This window comes from Anguilla anguilla, chromosome 10 (genome assembly GCF_013347855.1).
Source record: "Anguilla anguilla isolate fAngAng1 chromosome 10, fAngAng1.pri, whole genome shotgun sequence".
NCBI classification, from domain to species: Eukaryota; Metazoa; Chordata; class Actinopteri; order Anguilliformes; family Anguillidae; genus Anguilla; species Anguilla anguilla.
This window is the reverse complement of record NC_049210.1, coordinates 35,977,925-35,993,551: the sequence shown is the minus strand read 5'-3', so window position 1 is coordinate 35,993,551 and position 15,627 is coordinate 35,977,925. Positions and strand designations below refer to the sequence as shown.

At 49.0% G+C, this 15,627-nt stretch overlaps 1 protein-coding gene across 9 annotated transcripts in view; it reads left to right on the top strand.

Annotated features, from left to right (window-relative positions):
• The window catches only part of rtkn (rhotekin), a 72,986-nt gene that overhangs the window by 37,530 nt on the left and 19,829 nt on the right, over positions 1–15,627 (top strand). The window lies entirely within an intron of this gene.

Sequence of the window (15,627 nt, the reverse complement as noted above, 5' to 3'; positions counted from 1 at the left end):
TGACATTCAGTCACACTCTTGAAATTCAGCTCTCACGGACGTAAATGTTCCGGACGTTGCGATTTATGCTTTTATCGTGGGGGAAAATGTTTCTAAAACTCCTGTGTTGCAAGGTGAAGTGCATGTCAGTATGACTGCAATCAAAAGACTCACCAGCATCAAGCTTTTAAAAAAATGGTATTTAGTGAAGGGAAAGTTGTTGCTGTGTTCATTAAAGCTTTGTCTATGTTGTAGTACCAAGGCTAGTGCACAAAGTGCTCATTCATTTCCTGACCTCAAGGGCTTGTCTTGGCTACAGCAAACACCTTGACAATAAGTGGTGCTATTAGTCAGGAAATTAAGGTCTGCTCTGAAACCATTGGTGGCCATTATGTGCTTTGGAGCATGGCCGAGGTTCATACGCACACACACACACACACACACACAAACCCACCCACACACACACTCAGTGATCACTACCATGACAGTCAATCTCTCTCTCGTGTCCCAGAGCAGCCTGTTTCTACAGAGACGTGCGGCTGCACTTGAGAAAGGCCAGACCCTCCCCTCTCTCTAACAGGCCGGTCGCTGGCCCTTTCCGAGCCGCCGGGCATCTCCTCCAGGGGAGCTGACTGGCCCTCACGACCCGCAGAGCCGCTAATGGCAACCAGCGGCCGGCTGCGCGGCCCATTGTCGTATAGCAATTACAATAAAAACATAACGATAACTGATAAAACGGAGATCCTGCACTCGCATGACGGCGATAAAAAAAAGCAAAATCAATACTAATGCTATGAGAAGTGCGGCTGAGTCGGCAGCGGAGAGAGGGTCGCACGCACGTGATCCGGGGATGTGCTGCATCCCCGAGCCGGAGCTGGAGCCAGGCCCCCCTGCGCCGGGGGGTGGGGGGGGGAGGGAGAGGGCCTCGGGGCCTGGCCCCGGCTGTCCCGAAGCCAGGAACGTCAGTCAAGCGCCCTTCGTCATCGGTCAGCCCTCTTCATCCTCGGTACGGGGATTAAGCCCGACGCCGGGGCTGTCGCCTTCTGTTATGCAAAGCGGGGGGCGGGGACGAGGGGTTTATGGTCTCGTTTGAAGTCCACGCCTGGATGTGCTCTCGGCGGCAGCGACCTCCAGCATTAACGGTGATTGCGTGCTGAGGGTGCGTGGGCTGTGCGTAATTCCATAGGACAAGTGCGCGAAGTGTGCAGGGCAGCCGTGCTAATGGGGTCTGTTTTCCGTCTACAAGGAGGGAGGGAACGAAGGTGAAGTTCTACGCGTACGCGGTTTGAGTTCTTTATTTTCCATGGTGTCACGGCGTCCCCTTGTTCAGAGCATGAATCTTCTCATGCCTGGGGGGTTACTCTGCAGACTGTAGGCCTATGTTTTTATTTAATGTGCCGGTCGTCCGGCTACAGCTGCCCCTGCTCCCCCCCAGTGACCGAGCAGCTTCAGCGGCCTGGAAGAGAGAGATAAGGAGAGAGACACGGATATGTCCTTTCGCTCTCTCTCTCAGTCTCTGTCTTTGTCTCTCGCTCGCACTCTCTCTCTCTCTTGCTCTCTGTGCTTCTTCTTGGAAGGAGGTTTTAGTATTGCTGAGATTGCCTCATGCCAAACCCCCATCCCCTGCCCTCCACCCTCCTGGTCAGTGTTCTACTTTCAGGATGGTTTCTGGGAAAGAAGTGTATGAATTCCATTGGTGGAGTGTGTGTGTGTGTGTGTGTGTGTGACTGTGGCACTTTCCCTGCCAGTGTGAGGTGTGACTGTTGGGAAGCACATGGAAACCGTACCGCGTGAAGCAATGGGGTCAACCGATCTGTCATAGAAGGCCCGAGACACACAATCTCTATTGATCAAACACGGACCGCGGCGAGCCTGGGCGCCATTAGTAACCAGAGCCCAAACTGGCAGAGAGTCGACCGTCTCAGAGAAATCTCTGCTTAGGATCACCCGGTGTCACCTACGCCTCAAAGACGGAGGAAAAACTCATTGGTGTGACCTTGGAGAAATACAATCTGGAAACGTCAAGAGAGCCTTACTGTCTGTTCTCTGCATTACAGAGAGGGAGAAGGATTGAGCTCCCATGTGGAAAAATAGTATGCTGGAGTATACCTGAAGTATGCTATTTTGTACTTCAGAATACTTGGAGTATAATTCACGTTTATATTAAGTATTCTTAGTATACTTTTTTTCAAATGGCCATACATAGTAAGGTGAGGGAAATGATGAAGCAATGAGCAGACTCTTTTAAACTGCACGATTTTTCTTAACAAATTTTATTCATATTTATTTTTTTGGTGAAGGTGACAGCATGATATGAGCTAGAATCTCACCTGCAGCAATTTGTTATTCAACAGAAGAACAAGTCCTACGGCATTAGATATGGAAATTTGTGGAAACTGTAGATGGCTTTAGGAGGAAGCTTTGTATTTATGAGCAGGGGTGGGGAGGATAGAGAGAAAGCAAATTAGTCTGTTTTGGTTACAGGGCTTTTCGGTAGCTTTTTTCGGTTAAACAGTTATCTTGCTTTGCAGTCAAAATGTTTGGCTGGGTTCATAAATGATTCAGGTTTCATACATTCAGGCAAATTAAATGTGGGTTCTGACAGGAGAACCCTTGTAGCCCCTGTGCTTCCAGTAATAACTGTCCTGCCATTCTGTGGGGTTCCAAAGATATCATTACACACATAGCCTAAATACGATAACACATCATACACACCCAAAACACTGTGACAGGAACACACACTGCTACACGTACGCATGCACACACACACACACACACACTTTGACTAATACACACAGTAACAACCCACACACACACACGTAGACTCACAGCATTCACATACACATAAACGCACATACTTTGTATATATAAAATCAGAATAATTTAAAAAAAAATCTGCTCTAGGAGTAGAGATTGTGATCCCTCATGATGGTCGCTGATTCCTCGATATATCATCGAGCAACACAACCCTAATCCCCGCTCACATTCAACACGCATACACATACATACAGACACTGTCTGACGCACTTTTCACACACATGCACGTTCCATAAACCTGCCGCACACTCACTCATATCGTGTGTCACACTAACTTTTATCCCTCAGCGTTAAAGATGTGAAGTGGTGAGTGTGACCCTTCGTGACTGTTTATGTGAAGGCTGCGGTCGAAACTGGAGAGAGAGTGTGTTTAGTACTCCCTACATGGACGGCGTGTAGCACAGTGGGTAAGGAACTGGGCTTGTAACCGAAAGGTCGCAGGTTCGATTCCCAGGTAGGACACTGCCGTTGTACCCTTGAGCAAGGTACTTAACCGGAATTGCTTCAGTATAGGCCTATATCCAGCTGTATAAATGGATACATAAATGGATGTAAAATGCTATGTAAAAGTTGTGTAAGTCGCTCTGGTTAAGAGCGTCTGCTAAATGCCTGTAATGTAATGTAGGCCTACATCTGTTTTATGGCATCTGTGGACGATATCACCGCAGGAACTAAAAATAAAAGAAAAACACACATCAATCGCATGCACAGATGCAGGTGCACCGCGGGGAAGGATGAACCGTCTCGTAAATAAGCCCCCGGAGCTCGAGCATACCGACGCCTTTACGCTAGTGGAGCTGTAATCTAGGTTTAAGAGCGCGTTAACGGAGCGTGTACGGTTTCTAGTAGCCCGTACTGCGCTTGCCGATTGCGGCGTGTTTTGCGCGACAAGCTGGACATCCTGCAACAAGGGCTGAGCTAGCAGCGCTTTGCATGGCGTTGGAGAGACTGCAGCTTTTAGCGGCTGGGGTTAATCTGGTCTGCAGGCTGGAGGGAGAACCTGTGCGGGCTGCTGCTGCTGCTGCTGCTGCTGTGGTGTATGAGGCTCTCTTGCTGTAGGGAGCTGCCCTGCCTCCTCATACCATTACTGCAGTGTCTGGTCATTTCTCCCTGTCTGTGCGGCCGGGCATTAGGGCTTTCTTACAGTAGCTCAGATTAGCGCTGAGCTCCACCTTGCTCTTTTCTTAACCTTTTAAGGTGTGAGATCACAAATATGTGACTAGAATGCTAATGGAATATTATAATGCTGGTGTAACAATCTACTACTGGTAATTGAAAGCAATGGAGCTCTAGAACACGTCTGAAAAAACATTCCAAAAAAAGATACTCTTCAAACGGTTAAGTGCCCTTTCACACTGCACCAGCAGTTCAGAAACTAAAAGTCCTCCCCAGTATTTTGTTCCAGGCACCTGCATTTGCACAATTCTTCAGCCAGGAGGTGGAACTAATCAGTGGAATCAGCTGACTGAGTTCGTGGGTGGAATAAACACATGACAGGACTTTTACTTTCTGACACCTGGACATTCCACCTCTTCCACTGGACGCAGAAGAAAATCTGCATTTGATTCAGTTCAGTTGTAAAAGTGGTTTGGGCCCCGGTGTGACAAAGCAATGTGCGGAGATGGTGGCCTGAGCAGAATTGTGGGTTCTGGATCAGGTCTGATCAAGAAACCAGCCTCGATGAAAAAGACCTTGAAGGGGTTTTTTGTAACCCCCTCTTCCAGGCTACCCGGTACATTTTCCCTGCCGGATTGGTGGGTGGGACTACAGAAGCAGACTAATCCTCTTCTTGTGTTCTCCATTTTTATACTAGGTAATCTATAGTCTGTTGAAACTGAAATTAAATAATGGCTGTATAAAATCAGCTGCGATACGCTTGTGCAGACGCCAGAGAATTTTGTCTGTACAGTGGCTGCTGCGCTGAAAATCCATTGATCTTCCGCATGGGTGAAAAATTCCAGTCTTAAAAGGCAGCAGCTGTTGTGAGATCCGAAGTCGCATTAGCCAACGCCAGTCGTACGTCCTGAAGAGCAAGGCCAGGTCACTGCCTTCATTTAAAATGCTAATGAGTCCAGTATTTCACTCGGCTCATCTGGAGTGTAAGTCTGACAGCTTCTGGCTAGCCTCAGCCACAGATTTACACCCCCATCCCCCTACACATTAAGAAATGTAGGCCATTTTATATGCGTTGGGATTAGCAAGGTCTCCAAGAACTGCGATAATTTGGCTCTTTTTTCTGTGGACTTTATTACACCCCTGAGAAGGCCCCGGCTATGGGTTGGTCGTTTGTGAAATTACCATAGCCGAGCCTCTCTTAAGGCAGACAGAGCTATCGCAACATGCCCCCTGAGCTACTTATCTTACACGCTCTTCCGAGCATTCTTTCCACAGTGACCTATCCACCGTCTTCTAAATAAGGACGTTCCGGCTTGTTGTGAAATGCAGACTCCCCCTTCAGCGTGGAAGTCAAAATTTTGGCTAACTCCAAATGGGGGCTTTTCTTCTTGTTAAGTGTATGAAAATTGCAGGTCCCATTCAGACGCCCCCCCCCCCCTCCCCCAAAGCATGAGTTCCCGGGCAGCACCACAGCCAGCAGACCCATTTGTACCCCTTCGCTGAGTTTTGAACTAACCCTGCCAAGTGGCAGTAGTGAACGGCACAGGGAGGTCTCCATGTGGTGCAGGCACTGGGCAGGCTGTCCACGTCACCACTGCCTCGTATCAGCCAGTGGCAAGGGGTGGAGGGTGGTGTGTGTATGGGTGGTGTGTGTGACTGAACCCTAATGGGCGAACAGCTGTGTGGCTCAAGCCCCAGACTATCGCCCACCTCCTACACCTTTGTGGGTCACAAAGGTTACCCGATTCCACTTCCAGACGGACATCTATATTTGGAAAGGCTTTTGTGTGGCGCCCAGCTCAGGGGTGTTATTGCTAGTATTATACCTGATGATCTGATTAGCCCCAGATTTCTTTAGCACTGGTTTCATACGTAGGAAAAGCCCCCTGGATTTTGAGCGGCGCAGGTTGCTAGCAGCAGCACTTGTGATCAACCCCCCCCCCCCCCCGCCGCCCCTCCGAACCTCACTCACTGCCCCCCCCCACCCCCACAAAGCACCTTGGATTAGGGAGCTCAAGAGAGTGCAAGGGTGTGGTCAGTAGTGACCCCCACCCCCACCCACTCTGCAGTGATCTCTCTGTACTGTTTGGGTGTGGAGACGATTAGCCCATTTCTTACTTTGAGGCTAAGGAGGAAGCCGGGCACCATTAAGAAAACTAGCCAGACGGCAAGGCAAAGGCAGATGGCATTGTGAGTGACAGACGACACGTTCAGCTGAATGTGGGTGATAGGCCGAGGCAGACAAAGACTTATACAGCAGGCAGTGCATTTTACCTGCTGTCTTAAGCTATGCGTTTAAAGGAACTGCTGAAAAAATGACCTGTTATCTTAAGAGCTCCACAGTTAAGGCAGTGACAAGGACTGCATTATCTGCATCTGAAGTTGTTTGACAGACAAGAGGCGACCGTACCTGCTCTGTTCTATTCCATTGAAAGTGGAGAGAGACTGAAAGACATTCTTAATGCCTCGAGTTCCTGGGCCTCAGTAATTCCTTCTGTGCTGTGTGTCTGAAGGAAAGCGTAGATAATAGCCTTGCGCATCTTTGCTTGGAAATGACTTCTTATGATTTAATCGATACGAGGATCTGCTTTGTGGTTCTGCAGATTCCCGCTGCGAAGTGAAGCTGTTTAACAGGCTTTGTGTTCTGCCACTTCCTAATTAATTACACGTGCCCTCCCCAGACGGCAACTGTCACAAATTAATCTCATTCAGATTTTCTTCTTTTCTTAATTTCTTCATGACTCTGCAGCAACGTGGAACGGTTTCCCCTGCCAACATGAAAGACCGCAGAGCGACTTCAAAGGCCCGTCAGATCTAATCCTGTAGGCCTGTTTTTTCAGCGTTTAAAAGACATCAATTTCTTGTGTTCTTTCACGGGGAATAGATAACATTTGTGTTTTCCATCCGCCGCCCTGAAACATTAGCGATGCGTACAGTTAAATGGTTTTTGCAGGCTCCGTGTGTAGAGCTGCGGCTAGCCCTGTGGGGTTAGCGCTGGGAGTAAAGGAATGTTTGCTTTCGGGGTGAATTTCGAACTTCCTCTCCTCGTGTCAGCAGCGGTGAGCTGCGGTTCAGCTGCTCGGAGGAGCGGTCCGTTTCGCGTAACGGAGCTCTTGAGGAACCTGCGCTCCGCCCGGCTCCTCGTGCCAAAAGCTACCCCGCAAGCCCTGCAGCCGAACGGTGCAAAAACACCGGCCCGGCCAAGGCTGGACCTTCATTTTGATACGCTAATGTTTGGTTAATCGTGATGTCTGCATGTGTGGCTTTCCGTCCATTCATCCATTTTCTGAGCTGCTCATTCCTGGTCTGGGTTGCGGTGGGGAGTTGGCGCGTATCCCAGCATGCAGTGGGCGAGAGGCAGAAATGCACCCTAAACAGGTCACCAATCTATTGCAGGGCCCACACACAATTCACTTACTCACCCCTAAAATTCACTGTGGAATTTTACTAAGAAGTGGTTTTTATAGCTCACTCATTATAGAAGCAGTGACCCTTAGTGAACTTGGGACCAGACCTGTCACAGTGCTGGGTAGCTTTCAGACTTATAGGCTGAACTAGGGGCCTGCTTGGGCTGAACAGCCCGTTCTCGCCATCAAACATTCTCAAGCATTCTCCTTTCCCTCACTCGAGGGGAACCTGAACCCCGCGTAGCTGTTTTGAGCGGTCTCCGGTGTGCGGTGGAATGCCGAATCCCCCTGACGGGGCCTGTCGCGTGGGCCCGGGGTCGGGGTGCACGCCCCGCGTGCGACACAGACTCGCTGCTGCGGTAGCCGTGGTGATTTGGCTGTGTGCCGGTAGAAGCCGGGTAGATCAGTGCGGCCAGGCTCTTCTCTCTGTTATACGGATCTGAGCGAAGCCAGCGAGGACCCGGAGAAGACTGGACAACCTATTCTTCAGCTCCACATCATTGCATCCAACAACAGGACCTCAGTGCTCTGGGAGTTCCCAGTAGAACAGTCCCCTGAGCAATAAAACCACTGCTTGGCTGTTCAAAATGTGCCTGTTAAATATTTCATTTAAGCCTGATTTAGGATTTGGGCCTAAGCAGTAAAAAAGAAATGTCATACGTGAAATGCGCAAAGGAAGTTGGGTCAGGAAACTCTTGCTGCAGCCAACCATTGGCCGACCTCAGCAACTACGTGCTCCCATGCTCACCCAATCGTAGACCCACTACATGTTCACATGCACACATCACTAATGGTGCGCCTTTTTTAAACTTACTGTTAGACCTCTCCAGAGCTGCTTTTTGCCTGCTACGCTTGCTGCAGCTCACAGAATTCTGCTCACCCTCCACCTCCCCAGCTTTCACCTGTTGTTTGGATCTGCTTCTAGGTACTGGGAGGTTTTTTGATATTTCTCCTGTTGGTAGGGGAGATGTATCATGTTCCTTGTTTAATAGGTTGCATGCAAAGTGCCTAATGCAGATCCATTCAGCTACAAACGAAAATTTCATTGCATATTTGTCAGTGTAAATACGAGAGTTGTCCTGACTGCAATGATAGAAAGCACAAGAAGTGCTTCTAAACCTCTCGCACGCCATCTATTGTGAAAGTGGGCGGGTTTGATGGTTTTTGAAACCTCAGGGGCGTGAAACCATAGTAACGCATTCCATTTGTTGAACTCTTACGAAGGTGGTTTTGAAAGGTTGAATTGTATGGTAATGCTTTTATTAAATCAGAATTGGAAAAGTGAGTAATTTAATATCCAGAGCTGGTGGTAAGATCCTCAGAGGCTTTAAAACCTGCAATTTAATTGCATTATCAGCTTATATATTGAGGTGGTATAGCATTAACTTTAGGCTGTTGTAGGATAACTCAGTTATACTGCAGTAAATTCCCTTACATAGCTTTGGTACGTCAGTCTCTATATTAATATTAAAAGTATGATGCATGACTGCATGCTGCAAAGCTGCTCTGCCCTGATGCTGTTTTGAAGCTGGTGTTTGGCGTGGTGTTTATGATTTCCCTTGGTTGTTTGTATAGTGCGTTTGCCTGTTGTCCTGCCTGAAACAGTATGGTGGGATTTGCCTGAAGCTCTGTGAACGAATTGCCTTTGGGACAAGGACGAATAGATTTGATTTCATGGTTGCTATGGCAGTTAGTAAGGATGGCATCAGTATGTACCAAGTACCTTACTTAATATTTGCAATCAGTTCTTGGTTTGAGCTGACACCTGAGATAGCTATATGGGTTTTACAGTGAATTTTTACATTTCAGGGTTGACATTTTTAGCATGGCTATCTGCTTCATTGAGCTATAGTGATGTAGCATTAATGTATTTTAACAGCGTGTTGGGGGTGAATGTTTTGCGGTGAAGTGTTTTCCTGGAATGTCGGACCGTTCAGAGTGGATATTTACTGCCGGTCGTCCGCCGCCGTTGCGCAACACGGCCCACCGCACCTCACGGGCGGGCGGAGTGGTGAGGGAGGCAGTTTAGAGCCCCCCACTGCACACAGACCGCGTGGAGAAGGGCCAGGCGTGTCCCAGATCACATTCCGCCCCCCCCCCCCCCCCTCCCACCTACCCGCTGCCAGAGCCTGTAGCCCAGCTGCAGGGGAACACTCGCTACCTTTGTGTGGGAGCGCACGGAGGAGGAGGAGTAGGAGGAGGAAGGTGAGGTGTCATATATGGTCGCAGTCCCACTCACACCATCATCACCGTGTGTGTGTGTGCGTGTATGTGTACGTGTGTGTGTGTGTGTGTGTGTTTGTGTCTGTGCTCGTGTGTGCATGCGTGTGTGCGAGTGTGTGTTTGGATTCATGTGTGCGTGTGTGTGTCTGTCTTTTGCGTTCGTGTGTATTAGCTTGGTGGTGGGTTTGCTCAGGGATATAGGAAGAGGGGGAGTTCAGGGGTTGAAGAGAGGGTCCTATCTCAGCTGCGTTTTGGGTGGGGATAAGCATCCGCTGTGCTCTGGCCTCTCCTCTCCCATCATGGTTGCACCATTCCCCCCGCCGCTTCCCCCCTCCCAAACTCCTCCCAGGGGCTCCTCCTGGCCCTGCCCCGCCCGGGCTGTGGGAAAACCGAGAGGGGGAGAGAGGGACAGGAAGTGGAATGGATGAATTGGGGCGGGTGCATTCCTGTGGCCGTCTAATTAGAAGCCGGAGTCCGTGTTGGGGAAATCCTGCATGCGTGTGGGAGAGCTCAGGGTTCGGCTCTGTGTACACTTCGCTTGGGTGTTGTCAGAAAAGTGTCTCTGAAATTTGCCGCGTTTGCGGTCGGCCCACCGTGGGCACGGTGTAAGGGCCCTCTTGTGTAAGCCTGAAATGCAATGCTGCTCACGTGGAGCTTTAGATAAATTTTTAGGGTTTGGAAAAATCAGGCCACAGGGAGAGATCACAGTACCTTGCAGAAAATTGATTTTATGCTTGTTTGTGTGCGTACATGTGTGTGTGTGTGTGCGTGCGTGTGTGTGTGTGTGTGTGGTGTGTGCGTGTGGGCAGATGTGTGTGTGTGTGTGTGTGTGATGGTTAGATGAGTTCATCCTGTCGTGGGAACGATGGCTTTCCCAGCTGTGCTGACCTCTACCCCACTTAGTCCGCTGTCCCCCTCTCTGTGATCATGAACAGGCCTGCTCTATGCTTCTCTCCCATTGGACAGTCTCCATCTCATCTGAATCCTTTCTCAACCTCTCCTCTCAAACTCTCTGTCCATTGTTCTTTTCTGCCTCCCTCCTTTTAATGGTTAGCTTAACTTAATTTTCTTGGCGGCGCCTTGCGCTCTCTCCCCAGCCCACAGTTGCTGTTGCCAATCAAACAGAGAACATTCCTCGGGACAGGAAACCCAGCTGTAAGTGCAGGAAGTGACATCACAATGCTTAACTTATTCTCCTGGACTCTCCGTGTTCCAAAACAGCAAAGCTGGCTTTCCTTCCCGCAATAAATCTTGTGCGCAGTCTAAATCTCGTGCTAGCGCTGTGCTCCAGGTCTGACTGTTGCACCAAGAAGCACAGCCCCCTCATTTCACAACTCAGGGAAATGCTGAAAAGGTTTATTTCCACACATACTAATATAAGTGACAGTGTACCTGGGCTTGTAGATGCAACTGTAATTTTAAAATGCACACACAGGCTAATGCTTTACTACCAGTGCTATTTTTATTTATCGTGGAAAATAAAAACCAGTCTTGGCATAATAAATCAGGTAAGGCAAGATCAGCAGTATCTGACTATCACATGCTCCGTAGCTATGAAATCTGCTGTCCCTAGTGCTTAGCTGGCCACCTAGAATAGCACAAGCCCAGTTCTGGGAGAAAGGTCAGAGGTCCCCAGCGATACTCTGCTGGTAGGCCAAACGAAGCGGAACAGTCTAACCTCAACAAACAAACAGGACGTTTGTCTCCACGTTTAAGAAATTCCTTCAGAAAGAAAAAAGCCAGAGGGTAGTAATGTTTCTTGGAATATTCCCGGTTGTAGTTGCTCTCTCCCGAGATTAAAGACATAACAAAGACCGGGTATTACAAATGTGAATTAATTCAATTTATTTAAAGCATGTAGTTTCCAGCATCACGTTCCAATGAATTGCTTTAGCGTTTCCGTTCTCTGCTCGCAGTGAGTCGTTGCGGGTTTGTTCACGTAGCAGAGCGACGGGTGAACTCCAACCGTTTTCCGGACCGTTTTTTTCCATTCAAACTGAGGAGCGGTGACCTCTCTGTTCCTCTTTAGGATAAAACGAGAAACATCAGAATTTTCACAGCTGAGAACACACGCTGTAGCCATGCGGAAATTTGACGGTGCGGTCAGTGACCCCAGAAGGACCGCCGCACCCCCCCCCCCCGCCCGGGACCGGTGAGCAGGCTGGGAGCCGTGTGAGGGCCGCCAACCGTGCCCCGTCCTCCTCCTCTTCTCTCCCCCTCTCTCCCTCGCTCTCACACTCCTCCGCCATCAGTTCATCGCAGGGGAAGATTCCATCTCCCTCCGGTTGTCCTCATCTGGGCTCATTTGCAACGCTTACGCTTCATTACCTGGGAAGTGGCGTGCCAGCGTGCCCCCCGCTGCTCCTGCTCCCTCTGCCCTCCCAGGGGCACACGCTGCCTGGCGCGTGCCTTGCCACTGAGGGGCGGGGCTGAGTCCAAGTGTGGTCTGTGTCTGTGTATATCTCTCTCCCCACCTCTCTCTTTTTCTTAATTTCAATTTCAAAGCACTTTATTGGCATGACAAATATAGGCACTTGTGTTGCCAAAGCAGAGGTTACAAAATAGAACTATGTACAATATAGCTTATGCTAGATTTAGAGTATACATTAAACTGATTTAACTGCTAGATTATGGATTAGTTCAAAAAAACAAGCTTATAACAGAAATGGCAGTAAGTGATGTTGTGATGTCTCTGTCTGCCTGTGTTGTGTGTGACTGCACGCGTGTCTGCGTGTAAGATTGTACGTGTGTATGCTGTGTGTGCATGTATGTGCGTCTCTCTCTCTCTCTCTCTCTCTCTCTCTCTCTCTCTGTTTCTACTATGCCCTTGAGAGGGAAGCTGTATGACTATGAAGGGTGAAGTGTGCACAGGACTTGGAGCCAGTGGGTTTTTTACATGTGAGGGGATAGTCAGGGTGGTGCCATTAGGTAGCCTGAGTTATAATGGCTCTCAGAATTTCATCATTTAACAGCATTCACTGCCTTGGAGTATGGAAGCATACAGTATAGCCAAAATGTGGCCTTTATTGATAGTTTTGGGAACAAAACCAGAACGGAGTGCTCTCCAGTGTATGGCAGTTTCACTGTAAGACAGCAGGTAAGACATAAAGCCACAGCTTGGCCGTAAACGCAGTCTTGGCACGTACCTGCTTCTCGACTCGCAAAATTATCAGTGTTATTATAAGTGCGGAAAGACTCGTAAACACTTTCTGGAGGAGAGGAAACCCCTGGGGTGTATAATGCTGCCCAGACTTGTTCTGTAGCCCGTCCGATAAGAACGCACTGGAGTGGAAGTCTTCGTTAAAGTGGACCAGACGAGGTCACAGAACTAATTATTTCCGAAGTAGGCTACGTTTCCTTATTTTGAGAGGAATCCTGAGGAGGAGCGGTTAATTGGCCGCTATAAATATCATGCCACTCGGAGGGGGTCATCTTTTCCGAGGTTCGCTCTTGAAAGTGCATTCGAGGTTCGTCACTGGACACCTCAGACACGGAGGCTTCTCCCTTGTGAAGAGACGTTGCTGGAAGTATTTGCTGGAGAGCTGAGGGTTAGCTCTCTGCTAGCTCTGTTCAGACTGCTGTTCTCTGAAGGACTCTTCTTTGTCTGTGACAGGCTCTGTATAAACCATCACACGTCTCTGAACAAAATGCCAGGCCCTCGAGTGACCGTTCAGTCTAATCCTTTTAGGCCCACGAGAGGTAGAATTTATATTAATTTTTGAGAAGTCGTCTCCCAGGAGAAAATGTCAATTAGTTTTTTCTGGTTGTGGCTCAAAGGAGAAGTCTGTGAAGGACAGGAGAAGATAATTTCAGCCCTCCCTCCCCACCTTTGAAGATTTTTCTGTGTGTGTGCGGTCAGATAAGATGTTCATGCGTGTGTTCTTACGTTTAGCTGCTTAGCTCTGTCTCTACTACTGGTTTGATTTTCCTAGACTGGCGTAGCTTGGCGGTTATGAATGACTCTTGAATGGAAGACATACGGTCTCGCAGTCGTGTTGATGATTTGCAATGCGAGAGAAACATGCAGGTGTTCATGACCTGCGGAAGCACATGAATCCCTAGTCTCCTAGGGCCGTAGGATTATGTTCATCCTTTGGAGCAGCTGGTGGTAAAATTAATCGTTTCCTAAGTAAAATTCACCATCGCTTATCGTGGTGTGAAGTAAGGCTCTAGCTGATTCCCCGCTGCCTCAAACACACACACATACAGACACACACACACGCACACACACACACACTCGCACACACAATGCACACACATTCACTCACACACACACTATTACACACATGCACATTCGCACAGACACACACACACACTCTCACATGTGCATGCACACACAAACACACACACATACAGACACACACACACACTCATAGACACATGCACACACACACACGCACACACTCTCTCTCTCTCTCTCTAAGCGCTGTGGAGCGGACCTCTCTGTAGGAGAGAGTAATGAGCAGTAAGTTCTGGACTCAGCGGAGTGAAGCGTGTTGGAGGGAGGGGAGGGTGATGGAGCAGAAGGGAAGATGAAAGGGGAGGTGGGGGCTTAAAGCTGTGTGTGGCATTTCTTCAGTTATAATTGGAACGCAGGTTTGATGCTAACGAGCTCCAAAACATTGATGTGGAGGGTGAGTGTGTGTGTGTGTGTGTGGGGGGGGGGAGTTGGCATGGCAACACGAGATGCCAGCAGGACGCTGCAGGATGGGATAGGGAATGCTAGTGGAATGCTTCCATGGACAATCAAGGAAAAAATGTTTGGCACTCAACGCTAAAGTCGTCTACCATGCTGGATTTGAGCTGCTGTCACCTCTCCCTATTTTCTGCTGTGTCTCTCTCTCACTCTCTCAAATTAAAAGTGGCATGACAAAATTTGCATTCGTGTTGCCAAAACATGGCAAGGAGCATGTCAAACATATAACAAAGATAACAAAGAAAAGTAACGGAACAAAGTGATTGTACAAATGCATATCTGTCTCTCTCTCTCTCTCTCACTGTTTCTCTCTCTCTCTCTCTCTCTCTCTCTCTCTCTCTCTCTCTCTCTCTCTCTCTCTCTCTCTTTCTCTCTCTCTCTCATTTTCTCTGGCTTTGCTCTGACAGCAGTTAATAGGCTGCTGTTGTGTGCCTGGCGATCTCTGGTGAGGCCGGTCCGGTAATTTCTCCCAGTGGAGAGTGTAGCACGGGTGCCCTGGGAACTGGTCTGTCTGACAGACTGGGGAGAGTAAGCAGAGGCTCTTATACTGTTCTCGCTCATACACACAAACCACGCATCTGAAATAACACTTAATCATACACTGGACATGGATATACACACAGCGGCCTTACACTTTGCAGACGCAGTATACATCATTTTGTTTTGTATGTTTAAATTATTATGTAATGATTCAGATTTTTGAAATAATTCTTATGAGCAAAATTTATTTTTTGAAAGTGTGTCATTTCTAGCATACCATGGTGAAGTTTTCACACAGCGTGTCCCTTGTCCATTACGTGTGTGTCACCAGCTCTTTCTTCCTCTAGCTGTTCTATCCCTCCGTCACCCTCCGTCCTTCCCCCCCCCACCCCCTGGTAGCTCTCCTGCCCTTGATAAGCCGGCATGGGTGCATGTGAAGTGCGTTATTCTGAAAGGAACTGGGGGCGTTTTTGGCAGATGTGGGGGGGTGGGTCTGTGGACACATTCCTCTGGACGGCTCATGCCTGAAACATGCAGTTTGTGGGGGTGGGGGGGTGTCTATATTTTGACAGTTGCTGCATGTAACCGGTTGTGATGGTGTTCCCTCAGCGTGTGGAGGGTCCTCATTAATGATTCAGCGTTCTCGTGCCGGTGCGCCGGACGGGGGGCAAGTAGAGGGTGGGAGGCCACCCGGCGTTTTCCGCCTTATTACCCGCTTTACCGCCACCACGCGCCGCTGCACACTGACACCAAAACGCTTTCTGGGGGGGCGCCGGGGGGAGAGGGATGGGGGACAGGACTGTAGACCAGATAAACAAGAGTGATGGGAACGCAAACTTAGATCTACCCCATCATGGGTTGGGTGGTGCTACTACGAGCTGTCAATCACTGATTAATCTGGCTCACTGT